The 24,539-nt window shown below is 41.5% G+C and overlaps 1 protein-coding gene across 3 annotated transcripts in view; it reads left to right on the forward strand.

The window, feature by feature from the left end:
• Positions 1-2,146: 2,146 nt before the first annotated feature.
• sema6bb (sema domain, transmembrane domain (TM), and cytoplasmic domain, (semaphorin) 6Bb) overlaps positions 2,147-24,539 on the forward strand; it is a 155,400-nt gene continuing 133,007 nt past the window's right edge. For 2 of the 3 annotated variants that reach the window (XM_088313895.1, XM_088313896.1), the window contains exon 1: positions 2,147-2,814. The gene's annotated coding sequence lies outside the window, so the exon portion shown is untranslated. Of the gene's footprint in view, positions 2,815-4,901; positions 4,949-24,539 lie in introns of those variants that run through there. The other variant, XM_088313898.1, reaches the window with a different exon arrangement.

The following is a 24,539-nucleotide window of genomic DNA, read 5'->3' on the forward strand; positions in this document are numbered from 1 at the left end:
TTTATTGTTTGGGAAAATGGTTGTTGTTTACGGAACACTTTTAAGATGGACAATATTTTGCCTTATCCATTGCTCTTCTGGCTCCCCATCAATGTATTTTATGTTAGATTTTTTTTTTATGTGTATGTGCATTTTTTAATTGTATTCTATTAAAGTGTTTAAAACCTTGAATATTGCGGATTTCGCTTACTGCGGGGGTGGTGTGGAACATATCCCCCGCGTTGGAGGAGAGGATTACTGAATGTTGATTAGTGGCGGTGCGGTTAGCATGTCAGTTGGGAGTGAAATGCGTTAGTTAAATGACAAGAAAAAAATAACCCAAAAATAACTGTTTTCAAAATGAGACTAAAGTGCTTCACAGAATTAATTTCAACTAACCAAAAGACTTGGTGGCAGGCATTTTTTTTTATTTATTTTTTTTTTACATTTTTCCGTCTCTCTGGCTATGGATGAGATTTCTGCAGAAAGGCCTTTTTTGGTTTACTGCTGCAGGATTATCTGCGAGGATGAAATCACATTTGAACGTGTTAATCACACGAGTCGTCAAGCCTGCGGGGTGTCATTATTTTAGCTGCAAATTATTCATGAGTCGAAGCTTTAAAGCGTCTTTGGCACTTTGCCAGGTCTTGGCAAGGGATTTAATTCTTTTTGGGGTAGCTAACCTAGGGCATGCGGGCCACATTTGGGGAAGAAAATGGAATAAAACTTAATGAATTGTGAGGAAACTATTTAACCTGTAAATTATTATAATAGCTATGTAGAAACTATTACTTTTGATTGTTTGTACAGAGATGCCTGTGCATCCCCAGTTGAAATTTACAGTCAAACAAAACAAAGATAATTAAACCATGCATATTTAAAACAACCAAACAACTTTGCCTTAAATTCCGTTAGCTGAATGCTTGCACATATTGGGAAGCGCCATAAATGGGCTAAAGAAATTAGCGTCAATGTTGTAATTTTACGACATTTTAACAAGACACGGGAGCCTCCTTTAACAGATTAGAACTGGGCAATTTTGCATCACGTAAAACGTACATAGTGCTAATTTTTTACTGTACTGTTCCACTGGACTCACAGGCATACATTCTTTATCCTCTGCCAAGAATGAGTAATTTTACTGTGATTTATTAAGTGATTCGCACGGTCTTCTTCATGTGTACCCGATTGTCTGCATTATTTTCTCTTGTATTTTCCTATGTTAGTAGAAATTGCTCCGTAAATGCATTTTGTTCATTGATTATTTTTATTGTGAATTTTCTTAGAACTGTTTCAAAAGGTGCTATGAGAAATTAGTCATTCAAGTAAATCTTTTTATGGTTTTGGTTTTTCTATTGATGAGATTAAGAGAGGAAGAATTTTTATTTTATTTTATTCCTATTCTTCTATTATATTTTCAATAGTCTGCAAAAAAATCTTGAAAAAAAAACAAAACATGTTTCATTGCCGATTTTGTTCACAAATGTCTTGCTGCTCTCCCTGCACGCATTGTGTAACTATGCTGCAGTTGATGAGAAAAAGTAGGACATGTTGTTTTCCCATGGTGTTAATCATAAATTCAGAGCCTGCATTATGAATCATCATAACAGTCTGTTTATGTTTTTCGCATTTGACTAAATATTTACTTTTTTTATTCTTGAAATATTAAGCGCACAGCATTGCTGTTGGTATTATGAAACTGTTGAGTCACTCTTTTGTTTTGATTTCATTTGAATGTCATTAAGACCCGAGGGGGACAAAGAGAGGGGGCCTCTGCCAAAGCCAACCAATACCGAATCAGGGTTTGATTGACATGTTGGAATGGCTCGGTGGTTCTTTTTCAAGTACAATATTGCTATTTTCCTGATTAAAAACACATTACAAAAAAAAACAAAAAAAAACGTTTGGGATGGATGAACCAAATGACATACTAAAGTATTGTTAAGACATTTCTGGACTTGACTTTCCTTTTGACTAAAATAGTTTAATCACTTGGCATACTTCTACCTCAACCAAAGTCTTGATTTTACAGATTTGCACCTGAGTATAGAAAATCGTAGTTTACCAAGTGTGCTTAATTGGTACCGTAATTAACTTAATTCCATTCCAGTGCGTGCGTAATTCTACTTCATGTTTTGGCACCGCCGAGTCTCCTTCACTCGTCTCCAGCGGTTCCGGAGGAGAGAGAGAGAGCGAGAGAGAGACTGGAGACGCCGTCAGCGTGGAGACTTTCGCCGAGATCCTCCCACCTCCTTCGAACAAGCCCAGCTGGCCCGGCCCGGCCCATCTCGGGGAGGGAAGGGAAGACTCGAGCTCATTTGAATGAGCCGACGAGGGGCGTCCGCGCTCACTCTTCCCAGAGAGAGTGCAACGAGTCTCGGGGAGCATCGAGAACCGGACCGGAGAACCGAACGAGCGGATACAATTTGCTTTCAACGGCCACCTCCGGACACTTGAGTCGGGATGACTTCCCCCCCTCCACGCCCCCGTCCTTCCCGCGCGCACCCCCGCGTGTGTGGCCATGTGTCGCCGCGTTACATAGACTCTTTTGTGGATTGTGTTTAGGAGCGGGGGACAGGTGGTGGCGAAGTCTGGGACATAAACACTCACAAGCTCCCCCCCGCCCGCCTCCCCCGGTGGATGTCAAGCCGGCGTAACGGGCTCCGGACTCGGCATAGACAGGTGCGACAGGGGAGGAGTAGTTTGCATCGAACCCCCTTGGCGATCACGCGGATTTCTTTTTTTTTTTTTTTTTTTTTTTAACCCTCTCTCAATAAAGCGGAACACATCCTCACAACAACTCGGAACATTTTCTTCCACACCAGACTAATCAAGGTAAGTGAGGCCAACTGTTCGGCGTGCCGCGCTCCACATTCGGTTGTGTTTATTTCCGTTGTTTTAACCCTTCGAATGTGAAATATCATTACTGTCCTGCATCCTTCTGCTTATTTTTTCCTTCGATTTCTTACTGCGTAGCTCGCAGCTACGCGCACAACGAGTCCAGATTCTCTTGCCGGACTCTTACTGTACCACTGGAAAACGCATAAAGGGAGTGATTTATTCATGGAATTGTCGCGGTAGTCGAGATTAACATTAAAACCGCCTCCGTCAAGCATCTTTCTTTTAATTGAGACACTTGGGATTTAACCTGCAGTGCTTGCCCTTTCCCTCCCATGTATTATGCAATATGCTCATTATAAACTGTTCAAATGGATGGTGGGAAACTTGCAAAACCTCGTCGTCGACTTGGATTTGACTGATGTGTCAAGTGCGTTGTTTGTGTCTGATGGTTGTCAATGCCCACTGGCCTCCTGGGTGCTTCGTGCCACCCCTGATTCCCACCTCTTCCCCTCCCTGCACTGCTGCACACTCACTGGACACAACATTAGGCACACCTGCACTGCCCACTTGCATCCCTTACAAAAGCCGGAGCATCAATATGTGTCTTCGCAACGTTGCTCATATTATAATCTGTGGTGTGGTGGGGACCCTCTAATATTGGATGCCGATTTAAAAAAACAAATAAAACCTCAGAGGAAGTGCTATAAAATGCTTTGGATTGCTTATGAATTTTATAATTATCATTTGTTACGGCAGTCTTTTTTTATTATTATTTTTGAATGGTGCTTAGAGGGCTTTATTGAAAACAAAAATTGCCCTGGTAGAGCAAAGGTTCCCCAGAATTATTTACCCAAATATACATCAATAATTATATGACATTACGAGGCCTGTATGCTTATGCATTGAAATTCGCATTGACATTGTAAAAAGGGTAATATTTCCGTAAGAGATTCCAGGAACATTTGTCAATCATTTTATTTTATTTCTTAAGACTGTCATCTCCCTTAAGTCTTAATTAACTGTGCATAAAATGGCAAAGCTACACACAAGTAAATATTGTTCCCTTAGCAACCAAAACGGTCCTTTTTAAAATGCAACTTATGATCCTACATTTATCTTAATAAACTGTATTTTGGACCAATGAAGTACTTTAAATTGGAATTTAAACTGCTGGTTTATATTTGTGTGTCCACCAGATGGTGCTATTTCCCCCGCATTCAAAGCATGTCGCAAAAATGAATTGCTTTTACCGTTTTCTGCAAAGGTGCCTTGATTTGAAACTGTTGGGTAAATTAATAGAAAGTGTGTCTTCAATGTCCTCTTCATACGTCCACATAATTCAGTTTAAGTCACATTATTACGAGGATCTTTTTATTTGAGTGTTCCACCGATTGTCCAATTTAATAGAATAATCAGGATAAAAATTTTCATTATCAAACAAAAATGCCAATGAGCAACATGCCCATGAGTGGCAGTTTTTAGTTTTTTGTTTTTTTTGACTCGGGGTCGCCATCCTCATGTTTTGCATTATGCCGAATGTGATTTCTGTGAATGACGTGTGCGTCCGAGAATGGCAGTGTAGTTTACTTTCCTTGGCAGGTTGGCCAGTCGTCTGCACATTGAGTGCTCGGATGTCATTTGTGCTCACAGCAGATCGTGTCTGAATGTATTACGCGTTACTTTGGATACTCTTAGTTTAATGAAATGATCCTTGACCACTTGCGGCCACATTACTCCATGTTCAAGCTAGGTATTAATTAGTTAGTAAATGTGCTGTTGTTGTACGCAAGCGCTGCTTCATAGTGGACACATTGCACACTGTAATTTTTTTTTCAAAGTGAAAAATGATCCCCAACTTTGGACATTCTCTGTCTTTTACGGACTTTTTCCCTCTGGCTTGAGCCATTGTGCCAATTTATTTCGAAACGGTGTGGTGCGTTTACTGCAGTAACATTAGTCCATGTGGAAGAATGATTCCTGTGAAGCTTTGAGGCCGAGATTTTGCCTCCAGTTATTCACATGAATAATTTTTGCAATAATTATGCCATTGCTTTATTTTCTAGGGGGGGGGGCTTTCCTATGAGAGCCACTGCAAACTAGCTCCTCTTCTCCTTGAGTTTGCCCATTGGTGAGTTGCACGTTGCTTTCTTTTTATAGTGGGTCCTCTGTTTCCAATTCAAATGGCTTTTCAGCCATTGCCTTTTGTCCGTCCCTGAGGTTTGTGGACTGGAAAAGGGAGACAAGAGGAGTAAGTGGAGTCCCCAAAGGGGTCGGAGCCCAAGTGTGAGAGAGAGAGCAAAGAAGTAGACTCGGCCAAGGGAATGACACTTTCTAAAATTGACGCATTCTGTTGCACAGAATGCGTCAATCAGTCTTGGCTGGACAAGAGTCTTTAAGTCTTTTTTTTTTTTTCTCTCTCACTCTTTTTCTTTTCCTCCTTTGGCTGTCACCCAATTAAATCTCAGATATACAGACAAGTAGCTAGACAGACAGATAGCTAGGTAGACGGATGGCAAGCTAGTTAGTAGGCTAAATTCCACTGGTGATTAAAAAAAAAAAAAGTACAGATCCCATCATAAATTAATTGAGTGACAAACTTGTTCACAGAATGAATAAAACTCGTGAGTCAAGGTTGCAAAACTCTGAATGGCCAACTCTGTTTAGCAGTGCCCCGATTCCTCTGGCGGGCGTCTATCCGCCCTACCGCCTAATCGCGAGAGACGTGCTATCAGAGGGAATGAATGAATAGACAACAGAGGCAAATACCTGCCTGATCGGATCTCTGATCTCCTCACGGGTTCAGGGTTTTTAATTTGTTTAAAAGCAACAAACGCAACGCGGCGCAATCTTGGATGGCTGCCGAGAGGAAACACCACTGTTGTCTTTTAACCCTTTTAAAGCGGCAGTCTTCGAGAACAGGTTTCGGACCTTGACTCATCGAAACACATCTAACCGAAAGCCTCTGTCAAGAGTTTAATTTCTTCTCATGTTTGTTTTTCACAGGAATTACATAAATAACCGTGTACCCTGTAGGAAGAAGAAATGACTCAGTGGTGGGCAAGATTTTATGAAGGACAATTAAAGGCACAGGGCACTGGATGTAAGAATGGAATGTGATAGTTGCTTAATTCAAGACCACGTTTTCTTTTAAAAAGAGATAACAAGGGAACTGTGACCAGGTTGTTATGTGTCCAGTGCTTATTACAGTTTTTGGCGGGATATTTTTAAAAAAAAAATTTCTCGACTCATCCCTTGTGCTTCTTCTCTCAAAGCTTAACAAAGCGCTCAGTGGAGCTTGGCTAATCCGGGCCAAGCACTGCCCTGTGCTTTATTGTAAAGTTAGCTAATTTGAGGAGCTCTGCAACATGTCTCCTCGTATGCGCTCCCGTGACACGTCTGTGGCTATCTTGGAAAATTGTAGCTGTGTGTGGACTGCAAACCGGCGCTATAGCTGAGATTTCAAAGCAATATTTTTTTATGGGCTTTTCCACAGGCAAGAATTTAGTGTTCCACACCTTCAGTGTAGTACCATATTTTGCCACAGCATGCCAGGCAGCACTGAGCTCGATTGGAAAAGATGCAATTTAATTTAGACGCAAGAAGATTAGCCAGACAGAGAAGGTTCACTGCTAAATTATAGTTTGAAACAATAAAACACTGCCTGGTCATGCCTGTTTGTTTTGTTATATTCTTTATGTTGCGACTAAGTGTGTTAAAGTAGCGGCTATTTCAAGGTTTCCATAACACATTTGCTCATTTGTTAGCCTTGCATTATATGTTCGCGTTAAGCTAGCTGATTGTCCCAAACTCGGCCATGCCCCTTAAAGTTACATTACGTGCAGTATTTGCGCTTTATAAAACCCTTTCCTTCTTTTCTTTTATTCTGTGTTAATACAAAACTGTGATATTTTTAAAAATGTGTAATTTAAATAAGGAAGTTATATGGACAATTCGGTTCATATGCGTGTGTGTTACAGTGTGAATGTGTGTCTTATTTAATTTAATTTGTTTGATTGTCACACTCTTTATTTATTTTTAACACACCGTGATGTTAGATTGTGTATGTAAAAAAAGAAAAAAAAAACCATTCACGTCACTTCCTTGCACAACTTGTTTTGCTCATTTAAGCATTTAGTGATTTAAGGTTTGCTTTGTTTTGAATGAACGGACCATTAACCACATTTTATATAGTTAAGAATAAAAAATTATTTTAGGGATTTTTATGTAATGAATACCAAAACCAGTTTTACCTGTGTACAAATGCTGTAAATGGTTCGGCTACATGAGCGTAAAATACAGTTTTGTGTTGGTGATTCGCCATATTCCGTCGGGCCCGAGTTTGTAGCTTTATTTTGATGTTTGGGTTCACCTAATTGGCTTCTACGATATCCTTGTGCCTCACTCTCCAGGCATGACTAATCTGGTTAACTGTTCAGCAAATGTGAGAGTTGGATTAAGTATTGGTTGATTGGATTAAAAAAAAAAAACTGAGAGGAACTTGCCATTCAGTTCATGTAATTTTGAGGAGAACTAACACATGAGGATTTATATCAGAAGTTGCCTCTGTCTCTGTGATGGAGACCACTTGTGCCTTCCAAGTGGGACTGGGAATGAATGAACGCTAGCAATTGACAATTACCTTGTGCCGTGTAGAAAATGTTTGGGGGGGAAAAAAAAAAAAAAAAACTGTTTTGGCAAAAAGAGATGGTGTGTGTCTCTTATTTTCGGCACCTGTTGGCCTAGCTGGACTTCAGCAGAGTTCAACAACCGTTCTATCCAAGACAAACACGGCAGCGTACTTACGGCGTGGATCCATGTTCTTGTAAATGTTGGCCGACTTAACCTCCCTTGAGTGCCTTTATAGATTGAATTCTCCTCGGCGCTACCTCATATTAGTGCACTTTGCAGCTTTACGTTCACAAACAAACCAAGCTTTTTGGCCCCATCCAAAATACACATTTCTCTCTTCGCTGCACTGTAAAAAGAGAGAGCGTTTTGGTTGTCTTTGCATTTATCCGCCTCATAAAAGAAAAAAAAAATACTATTAGAATTCCAAAGCTGTCCGTCCAGAATGAGTCTCTCTCGCTTTTACTGTGCATAATCCCCAGGCTCTTCCGTCAGCATTTCTTGCATCATTCACTTGAAATAAGTCAAACGAATGCAATAAAAAAAAAAAAGGTGGCCATAACACTTGAGGTAAGTAAAGAAAATAGGCTTTGCTTTTTTTCCTTCTTGGAAAACGAGCCATAAGGGGAAACATTCACTTTCCGAATATAATGTTGGCAAACGGCCACGTGATGGTCAAAGGTCAAAAGTATTGGGACGAAAGTAGAGTAACACTGGAATTTTTCTGTGTGTATTGATGACGATGACGACAAAGCAAAGTCATAGTTGCTGTCAAGGAAGTGATGCATCTTGATTGAGTGACAAATATTTGTATGTTGGGAAGGCACTAAGTATAGTCTTGGTTAGGCCTGCTTGATTATGAAAAAAATATGAATCACAATTATTTTAATAGTAATTACAATATTTCAAATGATATTTTTGTACAAAACATTTTAAAAAAAAATGGAAACAATACTAATACAAATGTTATTTATATTTAATGGTTTCCGTGTATAAACAAACACAGTGCATTGGAGTTTACTTGCTATACACGTATTATCAATTGCCATCAAACTGTTGTAACATTTAAATAAACAATTTTAATAGAACAAGTTTTGAAATCAAGTACACTCACTATAGTATCAGACATGGTAAAATGAGTAATATTTTAACAATGTTGTGTATATAATATATATTGTATATCATCACTTTTTACGATTATGCCAATTTGTAATCGAGTGCAAAAATCCTAATTACATTTTAGATGAATTGCACAGCCCTATTCTGGGTTGTTGGCAGAAGTTACCGGGAGACTTCTGTGTCAAAGGTTCACAAACGACGGGAGTCTCATTATTGCTCGGCAATTGCAATTGCACTTCGGTGGATTTTTATCCATTTATCTTTTTAAACGTCTTTTGCTTAGAACTTAAATTTTGGCCTGGAAAAAAAAAATAAAAAATCAACCAATTAAGCGTCAGCTCGTTACTTGAAAAACTCGCAAGGCAATCGCAAAAATCAAAGTTCGAAGGGAATAAGGGATGTCGCCCATGCCGTTATCGGTCCGATGGTTTCATATGAATGGATGAAGAGGTGTACCTAAGTGAGATTGACAAGGCACGCTAGTGAATGCCGCTGAGCTGCACAGTGCTGTGCGCTTGTTTTAAATCTGCCAGCTCAGCTTCCTATTTGTATTTTTATTTTTAAATCACTGCTGCACCCACATTACCCACCCACTGCACCCCACCCAATTTGTGTTCACATATCCGTTGCTGCAAGGGTTATAACACCACCTGATAGATGCTAAATGCTAAACTTGACAGACAGGCTATGCTCAAGAACATGGAATTCTCTTTTCCTATTTCCCACCTTTTTTTTTTTTATTCCTCCCTCTCTCCTTTCGCTGACCCCACGCTCGCCCAGCCCCCCCCCCTGGGCCTTGATGTCAAGGCCTCTCAGGCAGTGTGGTCCCTGCCCAGTGGGACTCTGAATGGGACAAATTGACCGTAACAATGTTCCCACTTAGCATGTGGCTCTGGGAGTGAGAGGAGGTGAAAAGGAAGGGACCCGATGATTGAGGGCTTGGCCAGCCGCAAAGGAGGAGGGGAGAGGGAGGGGCGGGGCTGTATGGGGTGAAGAAAAAGAATGACGGCTATTTGGGAATACCTTGCTAAGATAATAATCACATTTGATTGACGCTGTCGGTTTATTATTGTGGTTGTTGAAGAGCAGCTAGGTCTGGTATGGTTTATACAGGACAAAATATTAGAAACAGCACCGAGGATGACGCAGCATCGTGGAGGGGGATCGAGACAGAGTATTACTGGAGTCGTTTAAACTGTAAATGTACTACAAACTAATTTCATATCACCTAATATGAAACATATCTTACAACATTGACCTTAAAAATAAATGGTGCGCGTGTACACGCTAATATGGCAAAGACTCCCCTTAACTTCCACTAACAACCCAGGCTAAAGTTAGCCCCTGCTCCAAAACAAATAATTTTGGGTCAACATTTCTAGCTCCTCAAAACATTGAGGGCTACCCGGGAGTTTTTCTCACGCCGCTTATTTAAGGAGCGTCGCAATCGTCTTAATGAGGTGCGTAGCTCGAGCATCGAGGTGTTTGAGTGACCCCAAAACATTTCTAGCTCCTCCCGCTTGCTCCTTTGTCATTTCTGTGTTGCAAATCGAAATTCAAGCTATGGTCAAGCCTCATAGGCGCCGATGCTGGAGTGAAGTCCCCCGCTGAAAATTCCTCTTTCATTGAACGAAACAGTCAGACACGCAAATACCAAATGAGAACACTCACAAGGAGCAAGGAGCTGTTAAACTCACCTCGTGGTAGAAGGCCAACCCGAGGTTGAGTTTCAGCGTTCTTGATCTCACTCTTTAGGCCACACCCCATTCTTTTTATTCTGATTTATACCATGAAGTGATTTAATTTTTTTTTTCTAAAATCATGTAAGATATCTTTTGTGACTTAATTAATAACATTTTATTTAACTCCGGTGGGTAAATTGAAGCTTGGTCACAAAATGAACGAAACTCAAGGTACCATTGTAAGGAAATTTGTGAATCGGGAAGGGCTCCCTTACCGCATTATCAACGCAGAATTGTGTGATGAAGCTCTCGTACTGGGCCTCATTAGACCGTGTCAGTGTACCTAATGTTCTGGCCTTTTCTCTCTTGCGCTCTCCCACATGGTATTGTTTGTTGTAATTTGCCCCAGGCTATACTGATGGAGTTGCCATAGCAGCAGGATAAACACTTGTGTCTGTGACCCTGCAAGGCCTTTCTCACACGCACACACAAAATCGCACGTACACGCCACATCTCATTCTCAGGTCCCAGATGCCTTCCAGGGGGCACTCAGTCAAGGATTTTTTTTTTCTGATCTCCTCCAAGGTGTTGCCAAAATGGTTAGGGGTCACCAAGACCCCAGATCCCACACCCAAACACACACACGCACACACACAAACTCCAACTTGGGCCCGGGGGGCCTTTTGTTGCCTTCACATAATAAAATCAGAGACTTGCAGCAGAAGGCTACGATAAAAATCCAGTCCAATCAAGAGATCACTTTTTTATTTTATTTTTTTTTATTTTCATTTGTCCTTGCCTGTGTGAGCGTGCATATCGGAGGGACTATTTTATCCCGCCAGGCCCTCGCTTTCACATTTGTGAAGCCCCTGTGACAGCACAGCCTTGGCTTGTAAACAGGAGACTAATGAGGGGCCACAGTCAGGAAGCGAGAGGCCGGTCCCATACAACGTTCCATAGAATTCCCAACTGTGGCATGGCGCTGACACGATAAGCTACTTGCATGTTTCAGCCGTGTAAAGCCCCATAGAGCACTTTCAGCTGTTTACTCAACACACGCGCGAAACGAGAGCAAACGTTGGGACTAATTTACGAAAGGTGCCAAATTGGATGCAAACTTGATTGCTTCTGCAATAAGATGTGGAAGCTCATCTTTTGTTTTGTTGTGCGGGCGCAATTTGATGACTCAAAGCTGAGCTGAATTGCTATGAGTGATTTTGTTTTTTGCATATTTAAATTTTTGAAATGATCCCAATATATAGTCATTATTCTCCAATGTGTTTTTGGAGCCAGTCACAAGAAGGAGTCATGCCATATCAACTATGACAAAATGCGTTTTGACGTGTTTCCTCTTCGGCCCCTCATGCCTGTCACCTGATTGTACCTCGTTGTCACCGATGACCTCATGTAATTAACCTTGTGTGTCAGTCTCGCGTCAACAATTTATACCTTGTTAATGCGCTCCCGGCCTTTTGTCTTCTTCGCTGGCTCATTGTACCTTGGACCACTGTTTGTCTGTGGATGATGTCTTTTGAATTTACATTTTGGATTCTGTTCTCTTCTCCGACGACCTGTCCATAGAGCAAACGTTTTGCTTTTTTGGAATTGTATTTTCCCTCTGAGTCTTGCATTTGGTCCAAGTCCTTGTACTGTCCATGCGAAACAGCAAACTTTGAAAACGTTTCAAGATGGGCTATTCAATTCAATGTTTTTGAAAATTGGAATCCCTCCAAAACGAAGAAATAAGTTTCCAGCGCAGTTTTTTTAGTAGAACCCCAACTTAAAGATTTAAGTCAAAACAATTTTTTTCCAACTTAAATGACTGTTTTAGGTCCAAAAAAATAGTTGTGATTTTTACATTGTTCAGAAAAATCTTGCTCATATGCCTTGTATAGAATTCGCCAGTACAGTATATCAGCCAAAGAGTTTTGTGTTTGCTATCCTAATGGATGGGTGACCAATTGTGTTGCTCCATTCAGTTAATAATTGTATTGCTTGCTGGAAACGGGGCTTCGAGTAACAAGCTATCATAAATATAAATGCCTGGGGCAGCATTTTAAACAGCCATGCCGCAACTATTCTCATTTTTCCCCGCTGACATGCTATAAATAGCAACACTTACCATCTCATTTTGCGTATCTTCTCTAGTTTATTTCCCACGCTAGGTTGCTATGATGGCCAGATGACTAATAGCGCTCGATTAACGACGCTCCGATACGATGCTGAGAGGATGCTGGTCACGCTCATCCGGAATTATGCCCGCTCCCGTGAGCACAGCGGGATTCTAAAAAGACCCCGCCACCTCACCTGGCGTGGGCTAAGCCAGCGTTATACGGCTGTTTTATAGCGGATTCATTTCTCGGGGGGAGGGGAGAGGGGTGGCGGCGCACAAGTTGAATGGCTCCAACTTGGGTTTTTATGGTCACAGAGAAGCTGTTAAAATGAAATGAGAATGTTCTCATTGACTGAATTGCTTCCTTGAACTGTTGTTCTGTCGACAGCCTCATCAGGCTCGGCGTTAGCCAAACGTCCGCTGCCAGACGACCGCGTTCTCTTTTTGTGCTTTTTGATGCAATCGACATCTTAATGCGATTGATTATTATTTTTTTTTATGATGTTCTACTGCTTATTACTCGAGAATGGAAAAAGGTCGAATTTAGAGTCTTTTTTTTTTTTTTTGGGCCGATTTGATGTATAGATAATTAGGGATGTTCGATAGCACTTATTTTGCAGAAGTACGAGTATTCACTCTTTGAGTACTCACTGATACCGCTCTATTTTTTATATTTAAAATAACCCCCCAAAAATTGGGATCCTTATTTATTTATTTTTTTTCTGATGCCAATGATGATTCGCCGATGTGTCAAATTGCCACAGCATGATCCCAACTCATACTGAGGAGGACTTCCTGTCAGATTTTTGTTTTGCCGTAAGTATCGGTGACTGGTATCGGACGATACTTAAAATAAAAACCTTTAATTTTAATTTTTTTTTTTATATCGGAGAACAGAAAATTCTCTGTCTTGAAAAATCAGTCAAAATGCTCTAACAAGGCTTGTGATAAGTGAAAAAGACTGACACTAAATGAGTTCACTTCCCATTGAAAATCCATGGAAATTTTCCACCCCTTTGCAAACCCTAACGGCTCCCCACAGGACAGAGGGAAGACTTTTTAACCTGCCGACTGGCTTCACGCAGGGATGGCGAGGCGAAGGCAGGTGGCCCGTCTGCTGCGGCCAGACGGTGCGGTCACGCTTTTGGCGGATTGTGGCTCTCGTGTCGTTGGGGGGGGGGGGAAGCAGAGGCAGAGTCTTGAGAGGATGCTCGTTCAGCCTCCGTCTCAAAGTACGTCCTTCCCCGTGCTCGCCTAAATGAATGACTCAGAAGCGGCAATTAATGGGAGGCGGCTCTTTGGGCCTCAAAGAACTGCTGTGCGCTACGTCCTCTTATCTCTCGAGCAATATAGCTGCGCGTGTGTGCGTGTGTGTGCGCACACTCACGCCCTCCTGCACTGAAGGGGATTTCAGCCATGAAAACTGAAGCCAGTGAGTGAGCAAAAGAGGTGAGATGAAAGCGTGGCTTAAGGCTTAAGGTTGAACGTCCGGGGTTCACAAGAACAAGCCAAGCTACGCTGATTACGGGAGAGATGAAAAAGGGAAAAGGTCAAGTCCCGTGTGATGGTCGAAGAGGATGACAAGAGGAAGTCAGGAGTGAAGGACGGGGGATGAGAGGACACATTTGGATTAGGACGGTGGCGGGCGCGTGCTTTTTGTGACTCGGCCGTCATCAACCACCACAGTCACATTGCAATTACTGCATGGTCAAAGGAAAAAATACCGTACTTCCGCGCTAACTCCAAATACGTTTATCTCAAATCATCTCACTCCATTACAATGAATGGAAATGCAATTAATCTGTTCCTGCTCCCCCCTAAAAAATTTTGGCTACAATGATTTACTGGTTAAAAATAGCACTTAGAGTAATTATTTATTTATTTCCATTAAAAAGAGTGCTGCTCATGCTGGTGTGCATGCCTTGACCACCAGGAGGCAGTGTAATTTATGCTACACGTTAACTCGATAAAACGGCAGAAATCTCAACTAAGCTACAATTGTAATATTTTTCGTCCCCGCAGAGGATAAAGAATATATGCCTGTGAGTATTGTATGCTCGGTTGACATGTGTTGCTACCGTTTGGATTTAAATGTAAGTTGTATGAAGTTTTGGGTGACCGCAACGTCAATGCTAGCTTTGAAAGCCGCTCTATGGTGTTTTGCATTGCATGTTAGCGCTAAGATAGCAAACTTGGTGGAGGTAGTGGAAGTAAAGAGCTTGAAGAAAGCACTTGGTTTTGCCAAACTGCTTGTCAAGTTCGCTGCCATCATCGCCAATTTGTGCTCACAACTCAAGACAAAAAAAATTAATGAAACGATGCAATTTGGATACCACTGTATACCTTTTTGTGGCATTTATATTAGGTGGTTTGCTATGACCTTACGGAAGCTCAATAAAACACTCATGTCATGTATTACCCAGCTGCTCTCACAACTTTCCTGGAATTCGCATTTTCTCGTTTCAATTTGTCGCACCTTATGATTGATCAATCCTGATAAGTGCAGATGCAATGGATGATAATGGGGAGTTGGCATCGTCCTCTCTGGAAATCTATACGTGCTTCTCCATATGTCCAAGTCAGAATTCATTACCGGGACTTTCATTCAAAATGAGAAGTTGCAAAAGCTGTCACAAAACGGCGAGTGCTGACAAATAATTGATAGGGTGCACGCCACGGAAGTGCCGCTTCCAAAGGCTTGTGTGCCGGCAACAATGAGAGGCGCTGATTGACACGTCCCCGGTAACGGCTTTTCTGTGGCCGCCTCGCATTCACGGCGCCATCGCGAGCATCCCCGCCGTAAAGAGGGGCCTAATTTGTATTTGCATGTAAATGCTCTTCACCTCTCGGCTTGACTGGCGGGCCAATCGGAATGGCTGAGTGTGTGTCTGTGTCACATGTAGTCGCTCGGCTGTGACATTCAGTGCTCGAGCTCAGGCGGCACCCCTTTACTTTCCTCTCTGAAATGTATTTTGTGGGGGGAACATAATGACAGGGTTCCCACGGGGGATGGAAAATGATGGCGCTTACTGGGTTTGGGCTTTAAAGTGCTTGGGGTGGGACATGTTTATATCCTAATAAATAGCTTCACTCGCAAGCTGGAATCATTCCGTGATCAAGCTTGCAACTCAATTGAATCGATTTGTAGCGGTGAACGTCACTTTTCAGCTGCGGTTGCAGTGTTACAGAATTGCAATTGAATTGAGTAGGTCGACTATAAATTCTCCACTGAAGTGTTAATTAAATGAATTTAAACTCTCAACAACCACAAAAAGCAAACATATATTGTGAAATAGAAATGTTATAAATTAAAGACATGCAGACATTAAAGACATTGTTTTTTCTGACCAAACCCGAACACTGCACATTTTTGAGTGGACCTAAGGCACACCTGTGCAATAATCATGTTGTCTAATCAGCAACTTGATCCACATCTATAGTTGTGCAGCATAACAAAATATTGGATATAAAACATCGATTGAACGATTACTATACCATCCATGCTAATTTCGCTTAGCCTGTTTATTGCCTTTCACCTTAAATGTTAGCATTAAGCTAACAGACGTTAGATGAAATTAGACGTATGGCTTGGTTGAACATTTCTGGGTGTATTATTGTCGGCTTTGTATGCGTTTAAGTAGCAGTTGTTTGAAGTTTTATAAGTACCATAGCCTCCATGCTAATTTCCGTTAGCCCCTCAATAACCTTTTACATTAGATGTTAGCATTAAGCTAGCAGACTCACTGTTGAATTTGCTTTATTTTTATGTGACGATGTTACAATAAATCACAACCGGAACCAGCTTGACCCAAGCACACTTTGCCTCTTATTTGGAGAATTGTGTGAGCAGCTTTCTTTTTTTTTTTTTAAGTTAGCCTAAGAGGCGCTAAGGAAAACTTTAAAAAAATGTGTTTGAATAAGTTGACAGTGTGTATAAAGCTTGTTGGAGGAGTAAAACTGCATTACATCCCGGGATTCACTTTTGACTGCACTGGTAATTTTTTTTTTTTTAAATTCTACTTTCCTCGTGACTCCAAACAGATTTGATCTCGATTCACATCTGAATCCAAAATTTGCTTCATGGAAACTGGTTCTCCGACACAAACTGCTTTTGTGCTTGTCGGAGATGTTCTCCGTAAGTCCATCCCATGAATCTCTATTAGGCCTCCTCCATCCCATAATGCTCAGATGAACCTTTCCACCGCTTTTTTTCTTTGTTGTTCTCGGTGGCACGCAGGCTGGCTGGTTGGCATGCCTCCCACATGCCAGTGAAGACGAGTCGGCGTGATGGAGGAGTGTTTGTGCTGCGCTCATGTAGCACATCCACACAGTTTGGCACCATGTCAGGCATCTGTCAAGACTCTTGTCACCAAGTGACTCGCGACGCCGTAAATCTCACAGCCGGGACGTCGAGTGAATTCTGAAAGCGAACGAGCGAGAGCGGAGGCGCACTCAGGCTCTCTCGTCAAACTGGAAATAATTAGTCGTGTTTGTCTCAGGGTGCGAGTGGGACGTTTACAGCAGTCCAAATAACCATTTGAGGAGGTTTCCACTTTAGGCTTGTTTGAGTTTGATGTATTGATGCTCCAAACCGGACGACTCACGTTTTCAAACTATTTACGCCAAGTAGCAATTAAAAAAAACAGTAGTAGTGGGTTGATGTGTTCATCAGAAATGAGGGAGAGGATTTATTCCCTAAAAAGTGTGTTTAAGACGGTGACTCATCGAAATCACAGTCAACTCAACTAATTTCACAAGTTCTTTGACTTTGGCAAATAGTGACCAATTCTTTAAAAAAAAATAAAAATAAAATAAAAAGAGAGGCTTCAAGCTGTTTCAAGCCACTCCCAGTTGAGGTTTTTTGTAAAAACTAAATATAAGTCAAGGAGAATTTTGTATTTAAAGCAATCACTTCGCTTTGTTTTCGCTAAGACATCATAACGATTCTTTATCCTCTGCGAAAAAACGCTATTCTGACTCCAGTTTACCGCGTCTTTTACTGTCGTCGTGAAATGCTTCTTCGTTTGTGTCACTCTTACTGTTTTGTACTGCCCCCCGGTGGCCATGTTTTGCACACATCAGAACTAGCCGCAATAATTGAATCATAATGCACAAACCTTTTAGTTCTTTATATTCTTCTTTAACTGATGTTGCCGTATGTTTGTATGAAGTGCAATTTTAAAGGGTGTCCTGATTCAAAAGAAAAAAAAGACACCTTTTTTTCTTTCTTTTTGGGAGGCTGGAACAGATTCATGGTATTTGCATTAGGGCTGAATGATTTTGAAAAATAATCCAATTGCAATTTAATCTTTCAATATTGTGATTGCAATTTAATATGCAATTTAAAAAAAAAATCCCCCATTGTCTTCTTCCAGTTTATTTTATATCATTATATTATATATTATATTTTTGTGGTGTGTGGGATGTGGCAGCCGTTTGAGGCAAAAAACAAAACTACGTACCTGAAGCACTGAGCCAATATTTATGCGCCGTAAGAAAAAAAACCCGAAAAAGTTCTGCCATGACAAGTCTGTTAGCAAACCAAAAATAAAAACCTCTTGAAAAGAAAACTTGGACTTTGATGACAGTTTAACACTGGAAAGGATAAACGATCTTTGATCATTTCCAAGAGAACAAATTGCATTTAACCACACAAGATATTAAAACCCACTCACCGCATTGCAGGAGCTAAACGGATGATTTGGAGTGGCTTCCGAAATGCATTAGAAGCAGATTAAGCAAAGCCAAAGGCATAACAGACAAGCTGATCCTGAGCCATTCAATCCTTATCCCGTGTTACGGCTTCAAGTGTCTGCATTATCTTTCCGTCTTAAACGTGGCACACTCGTGTGTAAATAACCAAGAGGGGCTTGCGGAATTAAGATGATGAGATCTTCTGTTCTATATTGAGTAGATCTCATGATGATAGGAGGCGGAGGAGTATGAAAAAGGACAACGGCGATTTAAAAATAAACCAGGACGATTGACTGACTGTCAGCCATACAGCGGAGGAGAGAACCGCGGTGCACCTTTTCGAGAATAACACGCTATTTGTGTTGGAATGAAACATTTTAACGGGTGTGTCCGCCCGAAATTCAGCAGTTTGAGCACAGCGTTCAATTATCACGAACATGGCACGATGAACGAGAGTGGGACGGACGTTTATATTCGTCAATGGGAGTCCAAATGTTGATGCCGCTAGAACATAAATTCATCATCATGTCGCGATCGTCAAAAAAGATGACGCTGGTGAAGGAGTGAATGGCCAAAAAAAGCTGAGTTCAAACCTGAGCCATGTGCTTCCTCTTCCCCTCTTACTGTACAAGTCATTAAAAAGTCACTCTTCTATAATCACGTCCCCTTTAACAAAAGCACAGCAAGAGCAGGAGCAGACCGTAGCTGACTCCGAATGAGACATCAAAGAATTTTCGCACGTCCGTCGGGATGATTCGAAACATGGAGTGACTCAACGCGAGTGGGAACTCGGGATTCTTCACACCAATGTGCCAGTAAACACTGCAGCTGGCCGCTTGGCTCTCCAGCACGGCACGCCGCTGCCAAGAGCATAATAAGACGCATTAATGAGGAGCCCAATGTGATGCAACGGGAATGAGTGCAAGGGGGCTCCTCGGGGTCCGGCCTGGCAGGAGAAAGTCGCTCAGCCTGTAAAAAGTAGGCTGTCCCCCCCCCCCCCTAAAAAAAATAAAATTGTATACAAAATATTGAGGAAAAAAATAATTAAACAAAGGTTTATAAAAAAAATAAAATAAACGTCAGTTTATTCAACTTGTAAGAAAAGATGGTTTTGTTTATATAAAGCTCGGAAAAAAATAATTTGCACCCGTTGCAAAATTATTTTTCGAATTTTGTTATTTATAGGTTTGTGTGTGTAAAATGAAATGTCCAATCTACAAAACAAACACCTCGTATTTGTTCTCCCCCTAGTGGTAAAAGAAAGAATCACTGAATTTAATGTTAACATTTTGGAAGTTATCTTAAATAAATAAAGTACATTCGTTAAGTACAGTTAATTTATGCCGCATTAAAAAAATACATTTGCATTTTATCTTTTAGAACTGTTTGCTTTCATTTAGATTTTTTTTTAACATTGATGTGCAATACATTTAAATAGAACCAGTATTTTAATTCTCGGTTGACCTTTTTTTAATTTACTTGGTACTGTCAACTCCTAATTCCCCCAAACAAATATTGTTATTGAGAATATCTATTTGCACAAAATGGAAAAAGTATATGCAGTCTCTTTATTTTTTAAGGGGTTGTATGAAAACAAAACGCCCAGTCACAAACACAGACGGCAATATTTCGCCACTGAAACGACTCTGACAAAATCAATATTGCTCTCCTGATAATCAAGCAGGCGAGGCCTGCTGTCTTGGGTGGATGAAAAAGAACTCGTTGACAAAAGACGGCAGATAGGTTTCGCCTTTGTATTTATGTATACAAAGATGGGCTATTTCTATAACTCTCGTGGATGTGTGCCTGTGTGAAGGAAAACCAGGGCGTTCTTCCCAAAAAATTCAGGAAGGGGGGGGGGTGCTCTGCGGTTTTCACACTGGGCCAACATCACTCACACTTCCAAGCCTGAAGTTTAAATTAATATCAATTCCTCGGAGGATACATTGATCGTTAGCAGCGGGCTGTCCTTGAAGTGAGGTGGCTTATGGATAAGAAGGCGCGTTAAATGAGTAACAGTCTATACCGATCATTCTATACTGGGTGGTACCTCAACTTACGACTGCCCCGACTTTTTTTTTTTTTTTTCAGGCAATGACGAGCTACAAATTAGCAAACAACGGCACGTTGACGCAGCATGTCAGCAGTAATTTAAAATATTTTATTCTAACCTCAACGATCCCATGACAAACCTTGCTTTACCAACAGCCTCATCCTAGCTAGCGCTAAGCTAGTTCGTCTCAGAGGTCCGGCGACCAAGTTTGAGAACTCATTTCCATGTATTGCTAGCATAGCATTAGCCAGCCACGTTTTCCCCATGGCTAGGACGCCGTTAGCGGGCTAAATATCCCCATAACTACTTCCGGGTGTCTCTTTGAAGTTAGCATTTATGTAGCTTTCACGCGTGTACAGTGCACTTTTGCTAGTTATGTAAGCCCTCCTCAGTCACACTTCTAAACCATACGTTAGCTTCTTTGAAGATATGTAATGTGTACTTCTACAATCACATATTAATGTTAGCTAATCAAATATAGCCTACCGCCGCTAATCACAACGTATTATAATGCGCCCACAAAACAATGAAGGCACTTTCAACATTACATCAAATTTATTGAAGAAACAACTCTTTAAAAAAGTCCATTCACGCGCAAGCTGCCGTCGTAACAATCAACTATTTTAACTTGAGCGCAGGGTGAGCATATTATCGTTGTAAAGACGTCCTTTTATTGGTTTTATGTTACTACCCTCGCTTATTTGTCATTTTGCCCGCACCGGTGGGCCTCGAGAGAGCAAGAAACTCATTTCAAGAGTGGAAAAGGGAGATTATCAGATGCAAGCTCTCCAACTCCAGACAAAGATATCGATGTAGACCTGACTCGGGGAACAAATAGCGTCTCCATGCTCGTTTTCAGCCTGCGTGGCAACTCTCAAGGAGGACGCGAGTCAACCAACGTGCTGGTAATTATTCCTTATCTGCGGCGGGGGAACAAACTCGACAATGGGAAATGCTGAGCGGACGCTCCATAAAACACAAGCGACAAAAGAATGTGCACGGCGTAATCAGGCTCTTTGCCTTTTTACGGATTTTGTAGATGACAAAGTGACAAATGTAAATAAGGGACGAGAAGGAGCGATAAAGGAAGAGTCCAGTCAAGGTCTCGGTGCGGATGGCTTTGCTCGTATGCTGCCAAGTCTGTGAAGGAAGGAATGCGGAATGTTATTATAACAAAATGAAATACAGTAAGAAAGGCTCCTTTCAACAACGTTGATGCGCTCGGTACAAACTTTGTCGACGGCATCACGTTTCTATTGGCCTTGTAAAATGTAATGTCAGGCTAAGTGCGGAAGATGTAAGATTATCATAACAACCTTACCTTACTGGAGTGAAAATGGGTTCATGTGGCAAAAGCAGCAGGGTCATTTTAGCTTTTGATTATAATGTAAAAGTGGAAAGAAAAAAATAGCGGGGGGGTGGTACGTGAAAGTGGTAAGTTGTGTTTTTAGTAGGTCCTTAATGTCTTTGTAGAAACTATCGTTCTTCTCCATAATGACTCACATTTTTTGAGTGCGTAGATATGAACAAAAATTCTGCGGACTTTGCACACACATGGTAAAATAAAAAATAAAGTTGCCACACATGAGAACCAAAATGTGCAGGAAGTGAGCTGTGAATATTTGAATGTACAATTTGGGCCCATTTCTTATTCTTATTTTTTATTTATTTATATATATTTTTTTACAGCAGTCATACTTTTGCGCCGCTGCCCTTCGTAATGAATTCGATTGACTTCAAATTTGCGCTGTACCATCGCAACACAACGCCAGGAAAGAAAAATCATGACTTTTCAAAATACTCAATCACGGGGGCGGGGCATCAATTTTTGCATAATTGCTTCTTAACAAAGCATTTTTGGTTCGACGTAGCTCTATGAAAAAAAAGGGTTACGTGACGACTTATCTTGGTCACATTTTTTTCTCATCACATAAACCAGACGTGCGTCGACTTATTTTTATTTTTTTTCCATCCACTATCCATAGAAAGCAGTTCACGGTCACAGAACAAGGCGAGTGTGGGCTGTGAGCATACCCTCCATTACAGCATGCCCTATTACTGCCAAAACCCCACAGAGAGCTTCAAAGCCACTTTGTTGTGGCCGTTAATGGTGCTGATGATAGCACACTGGATTCTCAACCCCTGGTGATGCAGCCTAGCCAAAAGGAATGAGAGGTTGGGGAAAAGAGCAAAAAAAACTCTCAGCGTAACGCTATAGCAACACAAAGCCAGAATCAGTAAAGTGCGTATCCTAACCTCTGCTTGCCCAAGAGCAGAAAGAGCTCAAACACTCAGAGGTGACATTATTAAAAACGATGTGGTTGACGTTCAATAGTTGCTAATGAAGCATTTTTTTTGTCGCCAACAATCAAGTTCTATTTAATTGTGATAGCTTAAATTGTGATCATGATAAAAATGTAATTGTGCAGCCTCCTACACAGTACGAACCAAAATGCGGGTGAAATCAAATCAATAAATCAGTTTATTTTCTGGTTTTAGTTTGACCCAGTTCTTTATCACTTTGGGGGATGGCTTGGAATTTTTTGGGGGTCTCTGGGAGTCTCAAACTCTCACTGAATGTCAAAATAGAGAGGGAAAAAAAAAACATGACTGGTTCGAACCAGAGAAGCCAGAAGGACAAAGCAAATTTTGGGTGGTTCTTTTGCCGAGTTCTTTTGTTTACTTGCTTTCACAGCAACAACAATCTTTGGTTCCATTTCTCCCGCGAGATGAATGGAAAAAGTGAACGGTCGCCGTTTCCTCATCTTTAGCCTTGATGTTTTTTACAACATGACGCGTCTCCTGCCATTTTTGAAATGGAAACGGACAGACTGAGCGATGTTAGTTAGAGGAGACGCATGGGTAATTGGGAGGGAAAAGGTTCCGGCGCCCGAGTGTTGACGTGTACATCACGGGAGGTTGTCAAGGAAGGCGAAGCGCTGACCGGGAAAGACGGTCCGAATGAGTTGTCTGGTCGGCACTCCTTCACGTTAAAAAAAATAAATAAAATTGCTTGAATCAGTAATCTGGAACCCTCAAGTTCATGCTGAATTTTGTATGTGTAGAGAATATTCTGCATACTAGTGAAGCAAAATAAAGCATTTTGTATTTAGGTTAAATAAAAACTAAATAAAAAAATCAATTCAAGTGCTTTCTTTAGCACAGTAAATTTCCCTAAATTTATTCACATGATTTCAAACATAAAAAATGGATTGGTGTCCAAGTAAAGTGAAATATGTTTATAAGTATTTATTTGAGTATTTATCAGTAGTTTCACATAATTAGTGCAACATAGCAGAGTGTGTAGTTTTTGGTTTCATTTAAAACACTTTTTTACACATCAATGCAAAGTGCTTTTGTCGATAGCTGCAGCGCCACACGAGTGCAATCGTTTAGATTTTTTTAATTGAAAAACTAATTAGGTGTTGTTTTTGTATCATAAAGTAAGGGACATTTATAGATAAAGTTTATTAAAAAAATAAAAAAATCTGATTCAATTTAATCAATACGTTTAAACCTGAAAAAAATGCGCACCTCATCCCTGTGATCGGTATCGGCCGAGCTCACTCGCGGATGATCGGCAGCATCAAAATCCCGATGGGAACGTCCCGAGGTGTTCTGCTCCCTTCGTTTGTTCTTCTGCAGTCACGTTGACAGCAAACGACGTGTCCGTCGATATATTGCGGCGCATTTGACCGTTTGCTAGGCTTGCTTGCCCACAGACCCGAGTGAAAGCCACAGGCTGTCAGAAGCACTTAGGCGCTTCGTTTCAACTCGGCCCGTCCACAAGGTGAACGCATCCGCAGCATCTCAGGTCAGCGCCTGGCGGACGAGCGCTAATGGGCTTCGCTTCACGCCAGCTGCAAGGCGAGCCCGGCCGGGCGAGCGTCGCACCTCTCCGCGGGGGGATGTCTGCGCCAACGAATTCCGACAGCTTTTGACAAGCAACAAAGCTCAGTGTTTGTCTGTGTGTGAGTTTAACAGCTCGGACCACAGTCCAGCTGACCTGGAGACGGCCCAAAGGCCCCACTCGGAGAATGTTCTCTTTTTTTTTTTCCTGGAAGGAGAATCGCTTCGGTCGCCTCCATGATGATTGATTTTTTTTTTTCTTTTCCACTGCTGCACAAGAGCCTGTGGAGGAATGCAACTCGGTTCATGCCAGGAAAGGAGGGCGGTTAAATGACCCTCATTCGAGAGCGCGATGTGGGCCAATGGAAGTTTGGCCGCAGAGTAGGAGAAGAAGAGGTGATTGCCTCTTGTCACAACCCAGTGGGATTGAATTTGGATTGGCGCGAGGCGGAGTGGATTGCTGGAGTTGGGGCACTGGATTGTAACGGCCACACATGGAGGGGGGTGGGTGGGGGTGGGGGTGGGTGGGGGGGGGGGAAGAGAGAGAGAGAGAGAGAGAGAGAGAGAGAGAGAGAGAGAGAGA

This window comes from Idiotropiscis lumnitzeri, chromosome 13 (assembly GCF_059441095.1).
Source record: "Idiotropiscis lumnitzeri isolate Australia: NSW breed Sydney's pygmy pipehorse chromosome 13, RoL_Ilum_1.0, whole genome shotgun sequence".
NCBI lineage: Eukaryota > Metazoa > Chordata > Actinopteri > Syngnathiformes > Syngnathidae > Idiotropiscis > Idiotropiscis lumnitzeri.